This window comes from Balaenoptera physalus (assembly GCF_965194825.1).
Source record: "Balaenoptera physalus genome assembly, chromosome: 8".
NCBI classification, from domain to species: Eukaryota; Metazoa; Chordata; class Mammalia; order Artiodactyla; family Balaenopteridae; genus Balaenoptera; species Balaenoptera physalus.
Window position 1 is genome coordinate 114,714,670 of NC_138887.1, and position 23,449 is coordinate 114,738,118.

A 23,449-nucleotide genomic window follows, 5' to 3' on the forward strand; every position below is an offset into this window, starting at 1 on the left:
AAACCTGACCAAATTATGACTGTACCTTTCATCTGGATTCTGCCAAAAATTATGATATGATGTTAAGAGGATTAAGAACAGTATTTGATTTTTTTGGTTGGTTAAGTTTTACAGTAAATCAAACAAATTTTAAGCAGAAGAATATTTTGTTGCTCATATAATCAAGTATTTCCACGATAAAACCAAATATATTTAAAGTCATAGAGGAAATTGGCAGTTAATAATTCTGTTGGGGTGGAAAGGGGGGAGTTTCAATTTATTATTCAACACTGTGTAATTTAAAAAACCTATAAATTTCTTGATTTTCAAAAATGACTTTTTGGTACCACAAACACTGACTATTTTCATCAACTTTTTAAAACAAAAGTGTTTCTCTATAATGTGAATAAGGCATATGTTAGAGCTTTTAAACAAAAGTCACGAAAGGAAGGCTGTAAAAAAAGCTTTAAAAAAGCTAGAAAATTTTAAACGTTTTTTCGGGGAACTAGAAGAAAGTAATTAATGAATATATTTTATATTTTTTAAAATGATGGATTATTGTTTTTCTTCCTAGTTTTTATTGTTTTAGATCACTCAAATGTGTGATCCAACCATATACTAATCTTTTCCTTGAAGCGAATGATGAAATCTAAATTGGCATTGAGCATTCTGCTACTGATACAAGGAAGTTAATATCACAAAAGAAGGATGGAAATAAATGCAAAAACAACTTTTGATGTTTATCACCATCCATGTAGAGTTATACCTCATCTGAAAACAGATTTTACAATGTGATTTACTGTCTCATAAAAATGGAATATAAATACATTTAATATTATGAAATTTCTAATCTTAAAATAATGGAAATTTAATTTTGCATTCATTATCCATGCAAAATTATTCTAATTTTAACTATTTTAATAAAGGGTTTTGCATAGCAAATGAAAAAATATAGCATTAATTAATAATAGTGATATTACATAAAGAAATAGAGGAACACATATAGAGAAACAAATTTTAATGGTTACAGTTCATCCAGACAGAAAATAAATAAGGAAACACAGGCTTTAAATGACACAATAGACCAGATAGATTTAATTGATATTTATATGACATTCCATCCAAAAACAGCAGATTACACTTTCTTCTCAAGTGCACATGGAACATTCTCCAGGATAGATCACATCTTGGGTCACAAATCAAGCCTCGGTAAATTTAAAAAATTGAAATCATATCAAACATCTTTTCTGACCACAATGCTATGAGATTAGAAATCAATTACAGGGAAAAAAACATAAAAAACACAAACACATGAAGGCTAAACAATACCTTACTAAAAACGAAAAGATCACTGAAGAAATCAAAGAGGAAATAAAAAAATACCTAGAGACAAATGACAATGAAAACATGACAATCCAAAACCTATGGGATGCAGCAAAAGCAGTTCTAAGAGGGAAGTTTATAGCTATACAAGCCTACCTCAAGAAACAAGAAAAATCTCAAATAAACAAACTAACCTTACACCTAAAGGAACTAGAGAAAGAACAAACAAAACTCAAAACTTAGTAGAAGGAAATAAATCATAAGGATCAGAGCAGAAATAAATGAAATAGAAACAAAGAAAACAATAGCAGAGATCAATAAAACTAAAAACTGGTTTTTTGAGAAGATAAACAAAATTGATAAACCTTTAGCCAGACTCATCAAGAAAAAGAGGAAGAAGACTTAAATCAATAAAATTAGAAATGAAAAAGGAGAAGTTACAACAGACACCACAGAAATACAAAGCATCCTAAGAGACTACTACAAGCAACTCTATGCCAAAAAAATGGACAATCTGGAAGAAATGGACAAATTCTTAGAAAGGTATAACCTTCCAAGACTGAACCAGGAAGAAATAGAAAATATAAAGAGACCAATCACAAGTAATGAAATTGAAACTGTGATTAAAAATCTTCCAAAGACAAAAAGTCCAGGACCAGATGGCTTCACAGGTGAATTCTATCAAACCTTTAGAGAAGAGCTAACACCCATCCTTCTCAAACACTTCCAAAAAATTTCAGAGGAAGGAACACTCCCAAACTCATTCTATGAGGCCACCATCACCCTGATACCAAAACCAGAAAAGGTACTACAAAAAAAGAAAATTACAGACCAATATCACTGATGAATATAGATGCAAAAGTCCTCAACAAAATACTAGCAAACAGAATCCAACAACACATTAAAAGGATCATACACCATGATCAAGTGGGATTTATCCCAGGGATGCAAGGATTCTTAAATATACGCAAACCAATCAATGTGATACACCATATTAACAAAATGAAGAAGAAAAACCATATGATCATCTCAATAGATGCAGGAAAAGCTTTTGACAAAATTCAACACCCATTTATGATAAAAACTCTCCAGAAAGTAGGCATAGAGGGAACCTACCTCAACATAATAAAGGCCATATATGACAAACCCACAGCAAATATCATTCTCAGTGGTGAAAAACTGAAAACATTTCCTCTAAGATCAGGAACAAGACAAGGATGTCCACTCTCACCACTGTCATTCAACATAGTTCTGGACGTCCTAGACACAGCAATCAGAAAAGAAAAAGAAATAAAAGGAATACAAATTGGAAAAGAAGAAGTAAAACTGTCACTGTTTGCAGATGACATAGTACTATACATAGAGAATCCTACAGATGCCACCAGAAAACTACTAGAGCTAATCAATGAATTTGGTAAAGTAGCAGGATACACAAAATTAATGCACAGAAATCTCTTGCATTCCTATACACTAACAACGAAAGATCAGAAAGAGAAATTAAGGAAACAATCCCATTCACCCTTGCAACAAAAAGAATAAAACACCTAGGAATAAACCTACCTGAGGAGGTAAAAGACCTGTACTCAGAAAACTATAAGACACTGATGAAAGAAATCAAAGATGACACAAACAGATGGAGAGATATACCATGTTCTTGGATTGGAAGAATCAATAATGTGAAAATGACTATACTACCCAAAGCAATCTACAGATTCAATGCAATCCCTATCAAATTACCAGTGGCATTTTTTTACAGAACTAAAATAAAAAATCTTAAAATTTGTATGGAGACACAAAAGACCTCGAATAGCCAAAGCAGTCTGAGGGAAAAAAACAGAGCTGGAGGAATCAGACTCTCTGACTTCAGACTATACTATAAAGCCACAGTAATCAAGACAATATGGGACTGGCACAAAAACAGAAATATAGATCAATGGAACAGGACAGAAAGCCCAGAGATAAACCCATGCACATACGGTCACCTTATTTTTGATAAAGGAGGCAAGAATATACAATGGAGAAAAGACAGCCTCTTCGATAATTAGTGCTGGGACAACTGGACAGTTACATGTAAAAGAATGAAATTAGAACACTCCCTAACACCATATACAAAAATAAACTCAAAATGGATTCGAGACCTAAATGTAAGACCGGACACTATAAAACTCTTAGAGGAAAACATAGGAAGAACACTCTTTGACATTAATCACAACAAGATCTTTTTTGACCCACCTCCTAGAGTAATGGAAATAAAAACAAAAATAAACAAATGGGACCTAATGAAACGTAAAAGCTTTTGCAAAGCAAAGGAAACTATAAACAAGATGAAAAGACAACCCTCAGAATGGGAGAAAATATTTGCAAACGAATCAGCCAACAAAGGATTAGTCTCCAAAATATATGAACAGCTCATGCAGTTCAATATTAAAAAAACAAACAACCTAATCCAAAAAAGGGCAGAAGACTTAAATAGACATTTCTCCAAAGAAGACTTACAGATGGCCAAGAAGCACATGAAAAGCTGCTCAACATCACTAATTATTAGAGAAATGCAAATCAAAACTACAATGAGGTATCACCTCACACCAGTTAGGATGGGCATCATCAGAAAATCTACAAACAACAAATGCTGTAGAGGGTGTGGAGAAAAGGGAACCCTCTTGCACTGTTGGTGGGAATGTAAATTGATACAGCCACTATGGAGAACAGTATGGAGGTTCCTTAAAAAACTAAAAATAGAATTACCATATGACCCAGCAATCCCACTACTGAGCATATACCCAGAGAAAACCATAATTCAAAAAGACACATGCACCCCAATGTTCATTGCAGCACTACTTACAATAGCCCGGTCATGGAAGCAACCTAAATGCCCATCGACAGATGAATGGTTAAAGAAGTTGTGGTACATATATACAATGGAATATTACTCAGCCATAAAAAGGAACAAAATTGGGTCATTTGTTGAGACGTGGATGGATCTAGAGACTGTCATACAGAGTGAAGTAAGTCAGAAAGAGAAAAAGAAATATCGTATATTAATGCATTATGTGGAACCTAGAAAAATGGTACAGATGAACTGGTTTGCAGGGCAGAAATAGAGACACAGATGTAGAGAACAAATATATGGACACCAAGGGGGGAAAATGGCGGGGGGTGGCGTGGTGGTGGTGGGATGAATTGGGAGGTTGGGATTGACGTATATACACTAATATGTATAAAATGGATAACTAATAAGAACCTGCTGTATAAAAAAATAAATAAAATGAAATACAAATATTAAAAAAAAAATTTTAATGGTTACTTGAAACTTGTGTTGTTTACCTATATGCACCAAAAAAATTAATGAGTCAAAGAGAATTTACCTTAACCTCAGGAAAGCTCCCTGTGTTACATTCTGAAAATAATTTTCTGCAATTGAGTTCATGTTTCTATAAACTACTTATGAAGCAAGACAATTTTTATGAAAAAAATAATAACCTTGGGTATTACATAAAAAGTATTTGATTTAGAATTAAATAAAATAAAGCCAAATTATATGTCCAGTTTTTCATTCTGCTACCAATAACTAAGAGATGTTTTTGTACTACTTGTATGTTTCACAGCACGGGAATGGTTTAACAGGAGAGAGAAAACTTTCCGAGTACAAGAATCAAGCACTGAAAGATTTTACACACATAAACACACACCAAGACACACAGATATCCACACACAAAATATTATCTTGGGATTTAGGTATTAAGCTAATCTGCTATCTGCATTGTTAAGATCACCTTAACATAATATCTAAAATAGATATTCTTTAAAGTTATGCATAAAAAATTAGCTATATTTAATATTTTTCTCATAGTAACATGTGCCTCTCCATAGCACTTTTCACAACTGTAATTTTAAATTAGTTCTTTGTGACTACTTGCCTACTATCCCTTTATCCATAAAATTGATGATATAGATCATATTCATTTTTGTTGGTCATTATAACTTCATTGTGTGTCCCAGTGCCTAGATGACAGACACTTATAGATACCTACTGAATAAATGTGAATGTTTAAAGAAATAAAGGATGTATTCTTAAATGTGTCATGGTTTGATAGAAAGATAAGTAACTTTACTTAGTGTGAGATCAGTACTGAGCTTTGGGTTAAAATTCCAGTTATTCAACAGCTATTTCTATTGGAATATCTCATAACTCAAAACCAAGGAAACAAATAATGCCTGCAGATTATATTTATGACTTAAGAAAAATGAGAAAGTATCCTTCTGCCTATACAGTGTAAAACCAAATATTGCTATCAAACAAACATGAGTTTTTTTTTTTTTTTTTTTTTTAAGTATTGGGCACCATTCCCCTTTAAGGAACTCAGTACACTCACACTGACCCTCCAGGCAGTATCCCAATATTGCATAGGAGTTATGAGCAGGGTTCAAAGTCTTGTCCTGCCACATGTCCCCAGGGAAGTTACTGAAGCCCTCCCTTCAACTGCAAAGTAAGTTATGTGATATACCTAACATATTTGTTTTGAGGAATAAGTGTTGCTTGCTAACCTCTTAAACGAATGCCTGGCACATATAGAAGTATTCAATATATGTTAGCTTTTACAATTTTAATGACAATTCAAAGCTATGTATAGGCTTGTATTACAGACACAAACAGGGTTTCAAAAGACAAAATTTGTTTAAGAAAGGACAACAGTCAAGTTAATCATGAGCTGAATAATTTCTTCAGTCACTATTCGACATATATACATTGTATCTACCATGTGCTTAAAGCAGCTTAAGAGTCAGTGACCAAAACTCAAGGATCCTCAAGAATGAAGTTTGAATTCTGACAGATGAGGCAGACAATGGCCAGTAAACAGAATTAATAAGATAGGTTGTATGTCAAAAGTTAAAAGGTGTCAAGTTCTACGGAAAAAAAAAAAAGTTAAGGTAGAGTAGGGTATGAGGGTTCAGTACTGGGACAGAAGGTAGGCTGCAATTTTTAAAAAGATAGTCAATGTAGACATCTCCGAGAAGGTTCATTTGAGCAAAGACTTGTAAGTAGTAGGGTGTTAGCCATGTGGGTGTCTAGGACAATATACCAAATATAGGCGAAAGGCAGTGCAAAGGCCCTGTGGCAAGAGCAAGCATGATATAATCAAGTGACTGGAGTTGTGTGAGAGAGGTAGGATCATGTACGGCCTTCTCTGACTGTCTTAATCTTTGGTTATCTTTTCCTTAGTCATTTAGTTCCTTAGTAACCATTTCTGCAAAAATACATATTACAGAAAATGCATTTTAGTATAAATAAATCAAAGCCATAATTTTCTTTAAAATTATTTGATATTCAATTTAGTTTGTGTGCCCATATAGCTTAAAACACCTACCATTCTTTTAAAAGAACATATTTTTGATTTTTTCCTTAAATGATTCGGGTTTACTATGATTTTCTTTCATACCACCATGTCTCCCAATTAATATACCTTAAACTTATGTTCTACTCTCCCAAACCAAGTTTGCCTTGGAGTTTGCTGTTTGGTGATGGCTTTCTAGTTCTCCCTGGTCCCATAAGAAAAGAACAGCATAGTTTCTTTCGCTCTTCTGTCTCACTAGTTCCTCTTACCTATGTAACCATCAAATCTTACTTATTTTTTCCTCTAAAAACAGTCTTTCAATTCTCATTTCTAATTCTCTGACTCACGTTCTTATCCCATATAACCTTATTGTAACAGCCTTCATGCGGCCTCCCAGTTTAAAGTACCTAATCTATTTTACGCCACTTTCACATTAATTGTGGTGAATGTAAGTTACTCCATTAAAATGTTCTAGCAGATAAATCAATAACTGGTGGATGGGGTTACAGCTGCTCTTGAATCTCATCATCCATCAGGCCCTCCTTGTCTGCCCCATACTAATTAGGTAGTAATTTAGCTCTGCTCCATGTGAGGCTAATTGTATGTTAACATGCACCAGCATGGTATTTTATCTCAATATTATTAAGCCAAAATACCCACTTTTAGTGCTGACTGAAGCAGCAGCAAAAGGAATGAGAAACCTGATTTATGACCTTATTTATGAGATTATATTGTAAAGATGAGGATACTCTCAGTGTGGGAAGTTTACTGGGTGAATGGAGTTAGAGAATGAAGGTTGATGAGATACCCCAAAGGGGATAAGATGTTGTTCCAGGGAAACCAAAGAAAAGGAAGGTGCCCAGGTTCAGCGTAATAGATAATATATTCTTCCAACAAAGGTTGGACTACTTTTGTTTGCAATGAATTTAGGAATAAAATATGTAAAACATCCCATTGCTTGAAATGTCAGAGAGACAAAAATATCAGTTCTATGAAAAGGAAGGTCAAGGATGGAAATGGTAGAGTTTTGTCATCACCTTATTCCATGAAAACTTAACTGAACTTGGATTAAATGTCTAAAGGAAAAGTAGAAATGAACTAGGGAATACAACTTAGACATAAACAGATTTGTTTTCCATTCTTGTGAAAGACAAATAAGGTTTAAACAAGTGGATGGTATTTCCTAACATGACATTTTTTTGCCCCAAATATTAACCCATTTAGTGTCCTAGAATTTAATACATGATATTTATATATAACCTCTAATTTGTGCTATATAACTGAGTGACTTGGTGACCTAGCATAATGTCACAGAAGACCAGGCTGAGCCATATGGCCTGAATTTGGGACTCAGCTCAATGCAATTTTAATAAGTCATTTTACCTTCATAGGTTTCACTGATTTCATATTTGAAATGATTATGTTACCTTGTTGACCTCTAGGGTGCAGGTCTATAGAAAGAAGGGCCTTGAGAACAAAGAAAAAAAGCAGATAAAAAGGAATATGGTATATTCCTTTTTATTTTTGAATTATATACATAATTCAATTGAAAAGCCACACAATTCAGTTGGAAAGTAAGCCACAGCTCACTTATTTCAATTATTTCTATTAAATCAGGGATTTGGGATACATGGTACATGGTCAGGGCAATTCTCCCAAGTTCAATTTTGCATGCAATGTTCACTTTATGTAAAATCAAAACAACAGTGTAAGAGCCCCAGGAGATAACGCAAGTCCATTACAAGAATCCACTTGACTGCCTTTGTTCCCAATTAAAAATGAGAAAAGGCTAAAGCTTTTTGCAGAACCTGAATTTCTGAGAATGTTAAATACAAACATACATCTGTCCTATCTTTTTCCTGTCCTATCAATGCGGTCATAATTGAGTTACTACCTTAAATTCAGTATGGCATGTATATTCAATAAAAGAGATCTAAAGTTTTTTCAACAGAAGTTAAGGATGTAGTATATATCTTTTATTCTTTGTTAATTATTAAGTTAAATGCATTAAAAATAGACATGTATATATAGGAGTTTTAAATTTAATTAGTATAAAAAATACAGAAATATTGCCTTTTATTCCTGACTATATTAAAAACTAAAATAAGAATTTTATAAAGATTTTTTTTTAAATTATTTATTTATTTATTTATTTTTTGGCTGCGTTGGGTCTCAGTTGCAGCACATGGGATCTTCGTTGAGTCATGTGGGATTTTTTGTTATGGTACACGGGTTTCTCTCTAGTTGTGATGTGTGGATTTTCTCTCTCTAGTTGTGGCGCCTGGGCTCCAGGGCACATGGGCTCTCTAGTTGAAGCACCTGGGCTCAGTAGTTGTGGCTCATGGGCTTTGTTGCCCTGCGGCATGTAGGATCTTAGCTCCCCAACCAGGGATCGAACCTGCGTCCCCTGCATTGGAAGGTGGATTCTTTACTACTGTACCACCAGGGAAGTCCCTATAAAGATTATTTTAATTCATTTTTAAATGATTTTGGGAAGTAAGTGGCTTAAGCCTATCTCTTTCTCTCTTACCTGTCTAAGGAAAAGATTCAAACAGAAGGCATGTAGGAAATCTCAAATAATTGAGTAGCAAACCCATACCAAATACCTCTGTGGCAAGCCGAATTCTAAGATAACCCTGTGACCCCCTCTGTCTGTTGCTGCATCAATGATTAGGTTTACACGATAAAATGTATTTTGTAGATGCAATTAAAGTTACTAATCAATTGACCATACAATCAGCAGATTTTCCAGGTAGACTAAACCTAATCAAACCTAATTGTCCTTTGTCTTCTCTGGTTAATGATAAAAGAGTAAGCCAGAGAGATCGAAGTACAAGAAGGATATTATGAGAGAGAGAAAGAGAGATTCCATTGCTGGTCTGGAGATGGAACAGGTCACATGGAAAGGACCTGACTGGTTTCTAGAAGCTAGGAATCATCCCAGTTGACATCCAAAAAGAAACCAAGGACCTAGCGCTACAACTGAGTGTACTGGATTCTGCCAATAACCTTAAGGAGCTTGAAAGAAGATTCTTCCCCAGAGCTTCTAAGTAAGAGTTTTACTCCAGGGACACTTGATCTCAACCTTGTGAGACATGAGACAGCCCAGCTGCGCCCACACAGACTTCTGACCTACAGAACTGGGAGACACTAAATGGGTGATATTTTAAGCTGCTAAGTTTGTGGTAACTTGTCATGCAAAAATAGAAAACTAACACCACTCCTAAAGCCTCAGGTTCATACCACATATGAAAAAAAGAAAACTCTAAAAAGATTAAAAACCTAAGGTGAAAAACAAAGCTCCAGAATTCTCAGAAAGCAGTATGGGAAAATATGATCTCAAATCAAAAAAGGATATTTTAAAGAAAAAGATAAGAAAACACAAAAATAAGAAAAAAAAACCACTAATAAATGTGGCTACATTAAAAATCTCACAAAAATAACTTCTATATTCAACACGGAAAGACAAATTACACACTAAAGAAAATCATTTTAATCTACATTAATTAAAAGGATTATTCAGTAATCACTATACAACAAATATAGAGAACTATTTACAAATTAGTAAGAAAAAGTCAATCCAACAGAATAAGAAAATCAATTAAAAAGAGAAATTATGTAAGAAACTGCAAAGTTTTAAATATATATGAAAAACTGCTCAATCTCAAAAATAAATAGAGAAATGTAACTTTTTAAAAAAGTGATATCCTATTTCATGCCTATCATATTCACCAAAATCGAGGGCTGTTGATATAAAACAGACTGGATATCAAACAAAGGAAAATTTAATACAATATTTTGTAAACTAAATTGTTACAATTATGTTGGAATCTAATTTGAGAATATATAACAATGTTGAAGATGTTGTTTTCTGTTAGTCAACAATCTTATTTTTAGGTTGCTCCCAAGAGACATTTTTCACATATGCTCATGTAGAGAAATGCAGAAGGTGCCTATTGCAACTTTATTTCTACTAGTGAAAAACTGTAACCTGCTTAAATTGTGTTCCTCCAGCAGGATGTGTAATATTGGGGTGATATTAAGGTATAGGAATTAGATGCTATTTAAGTTACATAAAGCCCAAGATCCTGAATTTCCAAATACATTATTTTCTAGCATTATGTGGAATTTCTTTTCCCATTTCCCCTTTAACTACAACTCCCCTATCATTAAATCACACACATGCATGCACACACGCACGTATGCACACACACACACACATATATTATCGTTTGTGAATTTCTCATTTTTTCTGGCAAATAAAAATACCTCATTGACACTAAATAAATATGATTAAAAATGTATTTTGGAGAAGCCCTCCTCTGATGATGAGTTAAGGCACCACAGATTCATCATAGAGCTTTTTTCTTTCCCCAATTATTCCCAAAAGATGAAGTATAGCATAGGATATGAGTTATATTGGTCTTTACTTGGATGATCTGAATTAGAAATGTTGTAGACCATGGTGCATGAGAGTAGTAGCAATTTTGGTTTAACAACCTGGTCTTTAATAACTCCAATATTGTCAGCAAAATATTACTATCGAGACAGAACCTTATAAAAGGAAGGCAAAGAAAGCTTTGGAAAGAAATTTTAAAAATAATAAGACCTTATAAAATATAGTTAAATGCAAACAATTATCTATACTCATCCTTACAGTACTTTACTAGCTGGACCACCACCAAAATTTTCAAGTTATCCTAAATAAAATTCAAAGTTAAAAACTTTATATATTTTTCCCATGGGGTGCTCTTTAGTAAGGTAGTTAAGATCTATGCTAAAATCCTAGAGATTATTTATACTTTTCTGGGTTTATATGAATTTTAAATATAAAGCAAACACAAGAAGAATTTGAAATGTGGGGAGAAATCAGAAAGGGTAGGGACCCTGACTTCTGAAAAATGGTATGTGATAATTTTCCTGGGCTTTCATTATGACATATATAAACCAGACTGGGTACTAGAGAAGTTGGAAACATGGGAGAAAAAAAAAAAAACACAAACACAAACACAAAAGCACAGACAAAACAGAGCCCATCCTGTCACTTGAGTCACATGAGGAGCCTGAACCCTAGCCTCACCCAGCAGAAACAAGGCATTGCCTTCTTCCCAGCTGGTGTGAAATCAAGGACACTGAGTGAACAGTTGAGACTTTCCCCACCTTCAGCAGTAATGATCCCAACTCACAGAGCATCAGTGGAGGCAATATCAGGAAAAATGACAAAGGACATCTCCCCTTCATAGCCAAGGTGGTCTCCAGAGAGGGGTGGGGATGGTGGCTGAACACTTCCTCCTACCCAGTAATGATGACCCTCCTGAACCCCATCCCAGAGTATCAATGGAGGCTGAGTGGGAAACCTAAACTTCTACTAAAACTAGTAGACAGTTTTATCCTTCTTGGAACAATTTTTTTTTTAATTAGAATATCTCATAAAAGGAGTAGAAAGCCTCAGTAAAGAAATACGTAAAGAAATAGGAGATATAAAGAAGAAACAAATGGAAATTTAAGAACAGTAGAATGAATGGAACAGAAGAAAGAATCTTTGAACCAGAAGAAAGAACAATATAAATGACCCAATCTGAACAACAGAGAGAAAATAACATGGGAAAAAACAAACAAACAAAAAAAACAGAGCCTGAGGGACCTGAGGAACTATTACAAAAGATTTAAAATCCCAGAAGGAGAGGTGAAAGAAAATGAGCTCAAAAAGCAGTTCAATAAAATAAGGGCTGAAAACTTCTTAAATTTGGCAAAGGACATAATCTAATATTTAAGAAGTGGAGCAAACTCCAAAAAAAGGTACCCATGTCAAGACAAATCATAATTAAACTTCTGAAAAATAAAGATAAAAAACAAAACTTGAAAGCAGACAGAGGTTAAACAACACCTTACCTAGAGAGGGGAAAATCGATTCTAATGACAATAAGTCTCTTATTAGAAGAAAGAACTGTAGGACAAAACAAAAGAGGCACATAATTTTTAAATTATGAAAAAAAAAAGCTATCAACTCAGAATCCTATATTCAGTGAAAATATCTTTGAGTAATGAAGGGGAAATCAAGGTATTATCAGATGAAGGAAAACTAGAAGAATGTGTCACTTAATATATTGATATATACTTTGAGTGGCTAAACAAAGTTCTCTAAACAGAAAGGAAGTGATAAATAAAAGGAAACTTATAACATCAAAAAGGAAGAAAGAAGATTAAAAAAACAGGTAAATAAACATATGGACAAATGCTATAGACTTTCTACATCTTATCGATATTTCTAAATTATTTTCATATATAAAAATGGAAAGAGAGGAACCAAGATGGCAGAGTAGAAGGACGTGCTCTCACTCCCTCTTGCGAGAACACCAGAATCACAACTAGCTGCTGGACAATCATCGACAGGAAGACACTGGAACTCACCAAAAAAGATACCCCACATCCAAAGACAAAGGAGAAGCCAAAATGAGAAGGTACGAGGGGGGCAATCACAGTAAAATCAAATCCCATAACTGCTGGGTGGGTGACTCACAGACTGGAGAACACTTATACCACAGAAGTCCACCCACTGGAGTGAAGGTTCTGAGCCCCACGTCAGGTTCCCAACCTGGGGGTCCGGCAACAGGAGGAGGAATTCCTAGAGAATCAGACTTTAAAGGCTAGTGGGATATAAGTGCAGGACTTCGACAGGACTGGGGGAAACAGAGACTCCACTCTTGGAGGGCACACACAAAGTAGTGTGAGCATCGGGACCCAGGGGAAGGAGCAGTGACCCCAGGGGAGACTGAACCAGACCTACCTGTTAGTGTTGGAGGATCTCCTGAAGAGGCAGGGGGTGGCTGTGGCTCACTGTGGGGACAAGGCTACTGGCAGCAGAAGTTCTGGTAAGTACTCCTTGGCGTGAGCCCTCCCACAGTCCGCCACTAGCCACACCAAAGAGCCCAGGTAGGCTCCAGTGTTGGGTTGCCTCAGGCCAAACAACCAACAGGGAGGGAACACAGCCCCGCCCATCAGCAGTCAAGCGGATTAAAGTTTTACTGAGCTCTGCCCACCAGAGCAACAGTCAGTTCTACCCACCACCAGTCCCTCCCATCAGGGAACTTGCACAAGCCTCTTAGATAGACTCATCCACCAGAGGGCAGACAGCAGAAGCAAGAAGAACTACAATCCTGCAGCCTGTGGAACAAAAACCACATTCACACAAAGATAGACAAGATGAAAAGGCAGAGGCCTATGTACCAGATGAAGGAACAAGATAAAACCCCAGAAAAACAACTAAATGAAGTGGAGACAGGCAACCTTCCAGAAAAAGAATTCAGAATAATAATAGTGAAGATGATCCAGGACCTCGGAAAAAGAATGGAGGCAAATATCAAAAAGATGAAAGAAATGTTTAACAAAGACCTAGAAGAATTAAAGAACAAACAAACAGAGATGAACAATACAATAACTGAAATGAAAACTACACTAGAAGGAATCAATAGCAGAATAACTGAGGCAGAAGAACGGATAAGTGACGGGGAAGACAGAATGGTGGGATTCACTGCCATGGAACAGAATAAAGAAAAAAGAAGGAAAAGAAATGAAGATAGCCTAAGAGACTTCTGGGACAACATTAAACGCAACAACATTCGCATTATGGGGGTCCCAGAAGGAGAGGAGAGAGAGAAAGGACCAGAGAAAATATTTTAAGAGATTATAGTCGAAAACTTCCCTAACATGGGAAAGGAAATAGCCACCCAAGTCCAGGAAGCGCAGAGAGTCCCATAAAGGATAAACCCAAGGAGAAACACACCGAGACACACAGTAATCAAACTAGCAAAAATTAAAGACAAGAAAAATTATTGAAAGCAGCAAGGGAAAAATGACAAATAACATACAAGGGAACTCCCATAAGGTTAACAGATGATTTCTCAGCAGAAACTCTACAAGACAGAAGGGAGTGGCATGATATACTTAAAGTGATGAAAGGGAAGAACCTACAACCAAGATTACTCTACCTGGTAGGATCTCATTCAGATTCAATGGAGAAATCAAAAGTTTCACAGACAAGCAAAAGCTAAGAGAATTCAGCACCACCAAACCAGCTCTACAACAAATGCTAAAGGAACTTCTCTAAGTGGGAAACACAAGAGAAGAAAAAGACCTACAAAAACAAACCCAAAACAATTAAGAAAATGGTCATAGGAACATACATATCAATAATTACTTTAAACGTGAATGGATTAAATGCTCCAACCACAAGATACAGGCTTACTGAATGGATACAAAAACAGGCCATCTATATGCTGTCTACAAGAGACCCACTTCAGACCTAGGGACACATACAGGCTGAAAGTGAGGGGATGGAAAAAGATATTCCATGCAAATGGAAATCAAAAGAAAGCTGGAGTAGCAACACTCATATCAGATAAAATAGACTTTAAAATAAAGAATGTTACAAGAGACAAGGAAGGACACTACATAGTGCTCCAGGGATCAATCCAAGAAGAAGATATAACAATTATAAATATATGCACCCAACATAGGAGCACCTCAATACATAAGGCAACTGCTAACAACTATAAAAGAGGAAATCGACAGTAACACAATAACAGTGGGGGACTTTAACACCTCATTTACACCAACGGACAGATCATCCAAAATGAAAATAAATAAGGAAACAGAAGCTTTAAATGACACCACAGACCAGATATATTTAATTAATATTTACAGGACATTCCATCCAGAAAGAGCAGATTACACTTTCTTCTCAAGTGCGCACGGAACATTCTCCAGGGTATATCACATCTTAGGTCACCAATCAAGCCACAGTAAATTTAAGAAAACTGAAATCATATCAAGCATGTTTTCTGACCACAATGCTATGAGATTAGAAATCAATTACAGGGAGAAAAACGTAAAAAACACAAACACATGGAGGCTTAACAATACATTATTAAAAAACCAAGAGATCACTGAAGAAATCAAAGAGGAAATCAAAAAATACCTAGAGACAAATGACAATGAAAACACGACAATCCAAAACCTATGGGATGCAGCAAAAGCAGTTCTAAGAGGGAAGTTTATAGCTATACAAGCCTACCTCAAGAAACAACAAACATCTCAAATAAACAATCTAACCTTGCACCTAAAGGAACTAGAGAAAGATGAACAAACAAAACCCAAAGTTAGCAGAAGGGAAGAAACCATAAAGATCAGATCAGAAATAAATGAAATAGAAACAAAGAAAACAATAGCAAGAATCAATAAAACTAAAAGCTGGTTCTTTGAGAAGATAAACAAAATTGATAAATCATTAGCCAGACTCATCAGGAAAAAGAGGGAGAGGACTGAAATCAATAAAATTAGAAATGAAAAAGTAGAAGTTACAACAGACACCACAGACACACAAAGCATCCTAAGAGACTACTACAAGCAACTCTATGCCAATAAAATGGACAACCTGGAAGAAATGGACAAACTCTTAGAAAGGTGTAACCTTCCAAGACTGAACCAGGAAGAAATAGAAAATATAAAGAGACCAATCACAAGTAATGAAATTGAAACTGTGATTAAAAATCTTGCAACAAACAAAAGTCCAGGACCAGATGGCTTCACAGATGAATTCTATCAAACATTTAGAGAAGAGCTAACACCCATCCTTCTCAAAGTCTTCCAAAAAATTGTAGAGGAAGGAAAACTCCCAAACTCATTCTACGAGGCCACCATCACCCTGATACCAAAACCAGACAAAGATACTACAAAAAAAGAAAATTACAGACCAATATCACTGATGAATATAGATGCAAAAATCCTCAACAAAATACTAGCGAACAGAATCCAACAACACATCAAAAGGATCATACACCATGATCAAGCGGGATTTATCCCAGGGATGCAAGGATTCTTTAATATATGTAAATCAATCAATGTGATAAACCATATTAACAAACTGAAGAATAAAAACCATATGATCATCTCAATAGATGCAGAAAAAGCTTTTGACAAAATTCAACACCCATTTATGATAAAAACTCTCCAGAAAGTGTGCATAGAGGGAACCTACCTCAACATAATAAAGGCCATACACACAAACACACAGCAAACATCATTCTCAATGGTGAAAAACTGAAAGCATTTCCTCTAAGATCAGGAAAAAGACAAGGATGTCCACTCTCACCACTATTATTCAACATAGGTTTGGAAGTCCTAGCCATGGCAATTAGAGAAGAAAAAGAAATAAAAGGAATATAAATTGGAGAAGAAGAAGTAAAAATGTCACTGTTCACAGATGACATGATACTATACATAGAGAATCCTAAAGATGCCACCAGAAAACTACTAGAGCTAATCAATGAATTTGGTAAAGTAGCAGGCTACAAAATTAATGCACAGAAATCTCTTGCATTCCTATACACTAATGATGAAAAATCTCAAAGAGAAATTAAGGAAACAATCCCATTTACCATTGCAACAAAAAGAATAAAATACCTAGGAATAAACCTACCTAGGGAGACAAAAGACCTGTACTCAGAAAACTATAAGACACTGATGAAAGAAATTAAAGATGACACCAACAGATGGAGAGATATACCATGTTCTTGGATTGGAACAATCAATATTGTGAAAATGACTATACTACCCTAAGCAATCTACAGATTCAATGCAATCCCTATCAAATTACCAATGGCATTTTTTACGGAACTAGAAGAAAAAATCTTAAAATTTATATGGAGACAAAAAAGACCCCGAATAGCCAAAGCAGTCTTGAGGGAAAAAAATGGAGCTGGAGGAATCAGACTCTCTGAATTCAGACTATACTACAAAGCTACAGTAATCAAAACAATATGGTATTGGCACAAAAACAGAAACATAGATCAATGGAACAAGATAGAAAGCCCAGAGATAAACTCACACACCTATGGTCAACTAATCTATGACAAAGGAGGCAAGGATATACAATGGAGAAAAGACAGTCTCTTCAATAAGTCGTGATGGAAATACTGGACAGCTACATGTAAAAGAATGAAATTAGAACACTCCCTAACACCATACACAAAAATAAACTCAAAATGTATTCGAGACCTAAATGTAATACCGGACACTATAAAACTCTCAGAGGAAAACATAGGAAGAACACTCTTTGACATAAATCACAGCAAGATCTTTTTTGATCCACCTCCTAGAGTAATGGAAATAAAAACAAAAATAAACATATGGGACCTAATGAAACTTCAAAGCTTTTGCATAGCAAAGGAAACCATAAGCAAGACGAAAAGACAACCCCCAGAATGGGAGAAAATATTTGCAAACGAATCAAAGGACAAAGGATTAATCTCCAAAATATATAAACAGCTCATGCAGCTCAATATTAAAAAAAACAAACAACCCAATCCAAAAATGGGCAGAAGACTTAAATAGACATTTCTCCAAAGAACACTTACAGTTGGCCAAGAAGCACATGAAAAGCTGCTCAACATCACTAATTATTAGAGAAATGCATGTCAAAACTACAATGAGCTATCACCTCACACCAGTTAGAATGGACATCATCAGAAAACCTACAAACAACAAATGCTGGAGAGGGCATGGAGAAAAGGGAACCCTCTTGCACTGTTGGTGGGAATGTAAATTGATACAGCCACTATGGAGGACAGTATGGAAGTTCCTTGAAAAACTAAAAATAGAATTACCTATGATCCAGCAACCCCACTACTGGGCATATACCCAGAGAAAACCATAATTCAAAAAGACACATGCACCCGAATGTTCATTGCAGCACTATTTACAATAGCCAGGTCACGGAAGCAACCTAAATGCCCATTGGCAGACAAATGTATGAAGAAGATGTGATACATATATACAATGGAATATTACTCAGCCATAAAAAGGAACAAAATTGCGTCATTTGTTGAGACATAGATGGATCTAGAGACTGTCATACAAAGTGAAGTAAGTCAGAAAGAGAAAAACAAATATCATATATTAACGCATATATGTGGAACCTCGAAAAATGGTACAGATGAACTGGTTTGCAGGGCAGAAATTGAGACACAGATGTAGTGAACAAACGTATGGACACCAAGGGGGGAAAGCAGTGGGGGCAGGGGGGTGTGATGAATTGGGCGATTGGGATTGACATGTATACACTGATGTGTATAAAATTGATGACTAATAAGGACTTGCTGTATAAAAAAATAAATAAAATTCAAAAATTAAAAAAAATGGAAAAATAGGTGTAACTGTATGTATATGTAAAATATGTATGCATAATACCTAGACCAACTGCCAAAAGAGCTATACAAAGAAATACACTCAAAAACAGCATTGATAAGTAAAAATATAATTCTAAATTTGTTCAAGGAACCCACAGGAAGGCAGGAATTAGAGAACAAAGAAACAAAAAACAGAGAGAAGAAACAAAACAGATAATAAAATAGTAGACATGTCCTAAAATTATCAGCAATTACATTAAATGTAGATGGTCTAAATACACAGGCTAAAAGACAAAATACAGAGTGGTTAATAACATGACCCAACTAAATGTTGTCTATATCACACACTCACTTCAAATACAATTATACAGGAGATTGAATGTAAAAAATACGGGAAAAGATAGATCACGAAAATATTAACAAAAGGAAGGAGGGATGGCTCTATTAATATCACATTAAGTACACTTCAGAGCAAAGAAAATTTCTAGAGACAGAGAGGGACATTATAAATGTCCTTTTATAAATGATAAAATAATTATAAATAATTATAAATGTCCTTTTATAAATGATAAAATAGTCAATTCACCAAGAAGACATAGCAACCCTAAACGTGTATGCATCGAACAAAAGTGTTGCAAAATATGTGACACATTAGCTGATAAACAGAAATGAGAAATAGAAAATCTACAATTATAGCTGGAGACTTCAACACTCCTCTCACAAGAACTGTTAGAAGAATCAGTAAGGATATGGAAGAACTCAACAATATCATCAACCAACAGGATATAATGAACATTATAGAAAACTCCACCCAACGACATCAGAATGTACATTATTTACAAGTTTCTGTGCAACAAATACCAAAATATATCATATCCTGGATCATAAATCTTAATATATCCAAAATAATTAAATCATTCAGAGTACATTTAATTACAACAAAATCAGACTAGAAATCAATAAAAGAAATGTAACAGGAAAACCCTCAAACACTTGGAAATTAACACACTTCTAAATAACTCATTGGACAAAGAGGAAATCTCCAAGGAAACTTTTTAAATGTGTTAAACTGAATGAAATTGAAAATACAACTATCAAAATATGCAGAACACAAGAAAAGCAGTACTTCAATGGAAACAGCACCAAATGTAAATTGCTCTTGTGATAAAAAAAGAAGTCTCTAATTTATAATCTGAACTTTTATCTAAAAAACCAAATAAAAGAAGAGCAGCATAAACCTCAAACAATAGGAAGTAAGGGAATAATAATGACAAAAGCCTAAATCAATGAAATTGAAAACCAAAAAGTAATAAAATCAATGAAAAAAAGAGTTGGTTCTTTGTAAAGATCAATAAAATTAATATACCTCTAGCAAGACTGACAAATTAAAAAAGAAGATAGAAATGAACAATACCAAGAATGAAATAGCAGATATCACTACACAACTTGCATATATCAGAAACATAATAAAGAATTAATACAAAAAACCCTACACACATAAATTTGACAAATTAGATGAAATGAACTAACTTCTAAAAAATAAAACTGTATCAAGTAACCCAATATGAAATAGATATTTTGAACTACTCCATAACTATTAAAGAAATTGAATTAATAATTTAAAAATTTCTGAAAAGTAAACTTCCAGGTCCAGGTAGTTTCCCTAGAGAATTCTATCAATGTGTTTAAACAAGAATTAATATTTCTATACAATTTTTTCCAAATAACAAAATGGAGAACACTTCCCAACTCATTTATGAAAGAAAACTACCGACCACTATTCCTCTTGAATATAGATGCAAAAGTCTTTAACAAAATATTATCAAATAGATTTCAGCAATCCATAAAAATAATTATATACACTATCAAGTGAGGCTTATTCCAAGGATCCAGAGATGCAAGGATAGTTCAATATTTGGAAAATAATTATTGTAATACACTGTATTATCAGTGTAAAGAAAAAAAGATCATGTTAATTGATGCAGATAAAGTATTTGACAATATTCAATATCTATTCATAAATTTTTTAAAACTTAGAAAATGAGAATAGGAGGAATTTCTTCAACTTGATTAAAAAGATCTACAATAAACCTACAGTTAACAGCATACTTAATGGAAAGAATAAGTGCCAGTGATATAAGAAAAAAAGAAAAGGAAATAAAAGGCAAAGAGATCAGAAAGGAAGAAATAAGACTACACCTACTTGCAGATAACTATACCTACTTCTAGAAAATTCCAAGAAAACTACAAGAAACCCTTCTGAAATTATAAATGCATTAAGCGAGTTCACAAGATACAAAATCAATATGCAAAAATCAATTTTATTTACATATAATAGCAAATACCATTTACAATCATCCAAAGATGAAATACTTAGATGCAATCTAAAAAAAATTTTACATGACTTTTATACTGAAAACTAGAGAATGTTCATGAAAGAATTCAAAGAAGACATAAGTACTGGAGACATATGGCACTCATAGATTTGAAACTCCAGGCAGTAAAGATGTTAATTTTCTCCAAATTCATATACAGGTACAAAGCAATTCCTACAAAAAATATTACTGGGATTTTGGTAAGTATAGCCAAAATTAGTCTAAAATTTATATGGACATGCAAAGGAATTAGAATGGCTAAAACAATTTTAAAGCAGAATAAAACAGGAAGAATCAGTCTACCTGATTCCATGACTTATGTATTACATAACTACAGTAGTCAAGACTATTTGGTTATCCTGGAGGGATAGACAAATAGATCAAAGTAACAGATTAGAGACCCCAGAAATAGGTTCACATAAGTATAGGCAACTGATATTTGACAAAGGTTCAAAAGCAAATCAAAATGAGAAACAATACTTCTTTCACCAAATAATTCTGGATATCCTTAGGCCAAAAAACCCACAATTTTTCTTAAACCTCGTAACTTATTCAATAACTCAAAATGGATCATAAATTTAATATAAAACTTTTAGAACAAAATATAGAACTCTGAATTGATATTTTAGTGTTATTTCATATGAGAATATTTTAAGTTGCTGTATCAGTATTTTCACACATTAAACCACCCAAAAGAAAATTCCTGGTAAAAATAGTTGCTGTAAACAAATGGTAAAATACCTGTAAGAGTCTTCACTGCAAACTGAGCCCTAAAGCAATTTACTCTTGCAGCTGAGGACTAAGAAGGTTTTTCATAACATGAACTTGCTTTGATGAAGAATTTTTTAGTGTGTAAATGAAAAGACTTTGAAATACAGTTGACCCTTCAACAACAAAGGGGTTGGGGGAGCCAACCCTCCATGCAGTGGAAAATCCACGTATAATTTATTGTCAGTATCTGTGGTTCTTCCACATTCATGATTATATATCACTGTGTCGTACTATGCTATTTACTATTGAAAAAACTCCACGTTGAGGTGGACCTGGGTCAAGAGTCAACAGAACCCATCTTCAGAATCACATCAGGTTAATTCCACCACGTGAGATTGTTAAAACTACACTCACACCAACATTCCAGCGGCAGTATCAGTTTAATCAATTCAATTTCCCCATCCCCTCTTACTAATTTCAAACAGACTTTTACTTCATTCATCTGTGTAAGTCACATTTGCCTCTCCACTGTTTTCATCATGAACAAATCCAATCTTATCCGTATCAGCTCAAAACTTCAAAGTCTAAACTTCATCCTTGCCCATTGTGAATTTTTCTATTTTTACTTCATATATGCCTCTGTTTATTTGAAATAATGTCTAGATATATTCACTTAAGACACACAAATTGGAAGTCTTTTCCCAAAAATCTATTTAATCTATTAGGCAGGCCATAAACTTGAAACCAGTGAGAGCTAGCACTTTACACAGAGCTGCCCAAGCCTGAAACTCAGTATTGAAGATTCTTCTAGGCCTTTCTTCCTTACTTCTGCTCTGTTCACCTTCCTATGCTTTGGCAGCTCAAAGTTCTAGACTGAATGCCTTTATATCTCCTCCTGCTTATCTCAACTTGACTCAGTTTATGCTTGGTAAACTGACCCTAAATTGTTACTCTCTGTATGATGGAACTTCCAGAGTATGGTTCTATGCACTGCTTGGGAGACTAATAAGAAAACTTGGGCACCTTTTACAATGTATATTTCCAAGAAACCAATTCTGAATGTTGAAAATTAGAAATTCTGGTGTCTATAACTAAATAAATCCTGGATAATTTTCAGAATCAGTTACATAGGGTGCCCAGAATTGCTCCAGTCTGCATGCCTTGCCTCCATGATCATACTAACTCTTATGTGCTTTTTCTTATTCCTCTCCCTTTTCCAGCCAATATTATATTTATATTTCAAGTAGCATCTCAAATGTAAAACCTGTGGGATTTTTTCTTAAACCTTACTGGACAAACATAGGTCCTGTTGCTATGTGCTGGAAGAATCCCTATACTTATTCAATGATAGCATCTGTCACATTCTTATTTATGTACTTATTTAGTTTGGAATTTGCTTATTTATATCTGGTTTTTAGTATAGTTAACAATTTTATGCCTCTAAGTAACACATCACTTATGTTAAATAAATGAACTAATCAGTAAAATAATCAGAGAATATCCTCACTTCCAGTGAAATTAGAACTTCCTTACCTACCTTCTT

At 34.4% G+C, this 23,449-nt stretch overlaps 1 protein-coding gene and 1 long non-coding RNA gene across 15 annotated transcripts in view; both read right to left on the minus strand.

Moving 5' to 3' along the window:
* The window catches only part of LOC309666443, a 367,092-nt gene extending 361,458 nt beyond the window's left edge, over positions 1-5,634 (minus strand). The window contains exon 1 of the long non-coding RNA XR_014267113.1: positions 5,605-5,634. This is a non-coding gene — a long non-coding RNA (uncharacterized lncRNA). The remainder of the gene's footprint in view (positions 1-5,604) is intronic.
* Positions 1-23,449, minus strand: part of LOC309666438 (uncharacterized protein) — a 312,121-nt gene that overhangs the window by 200,220 nt on the left and 88,452 nt on the right. The window lies entirely within an intron of this gene.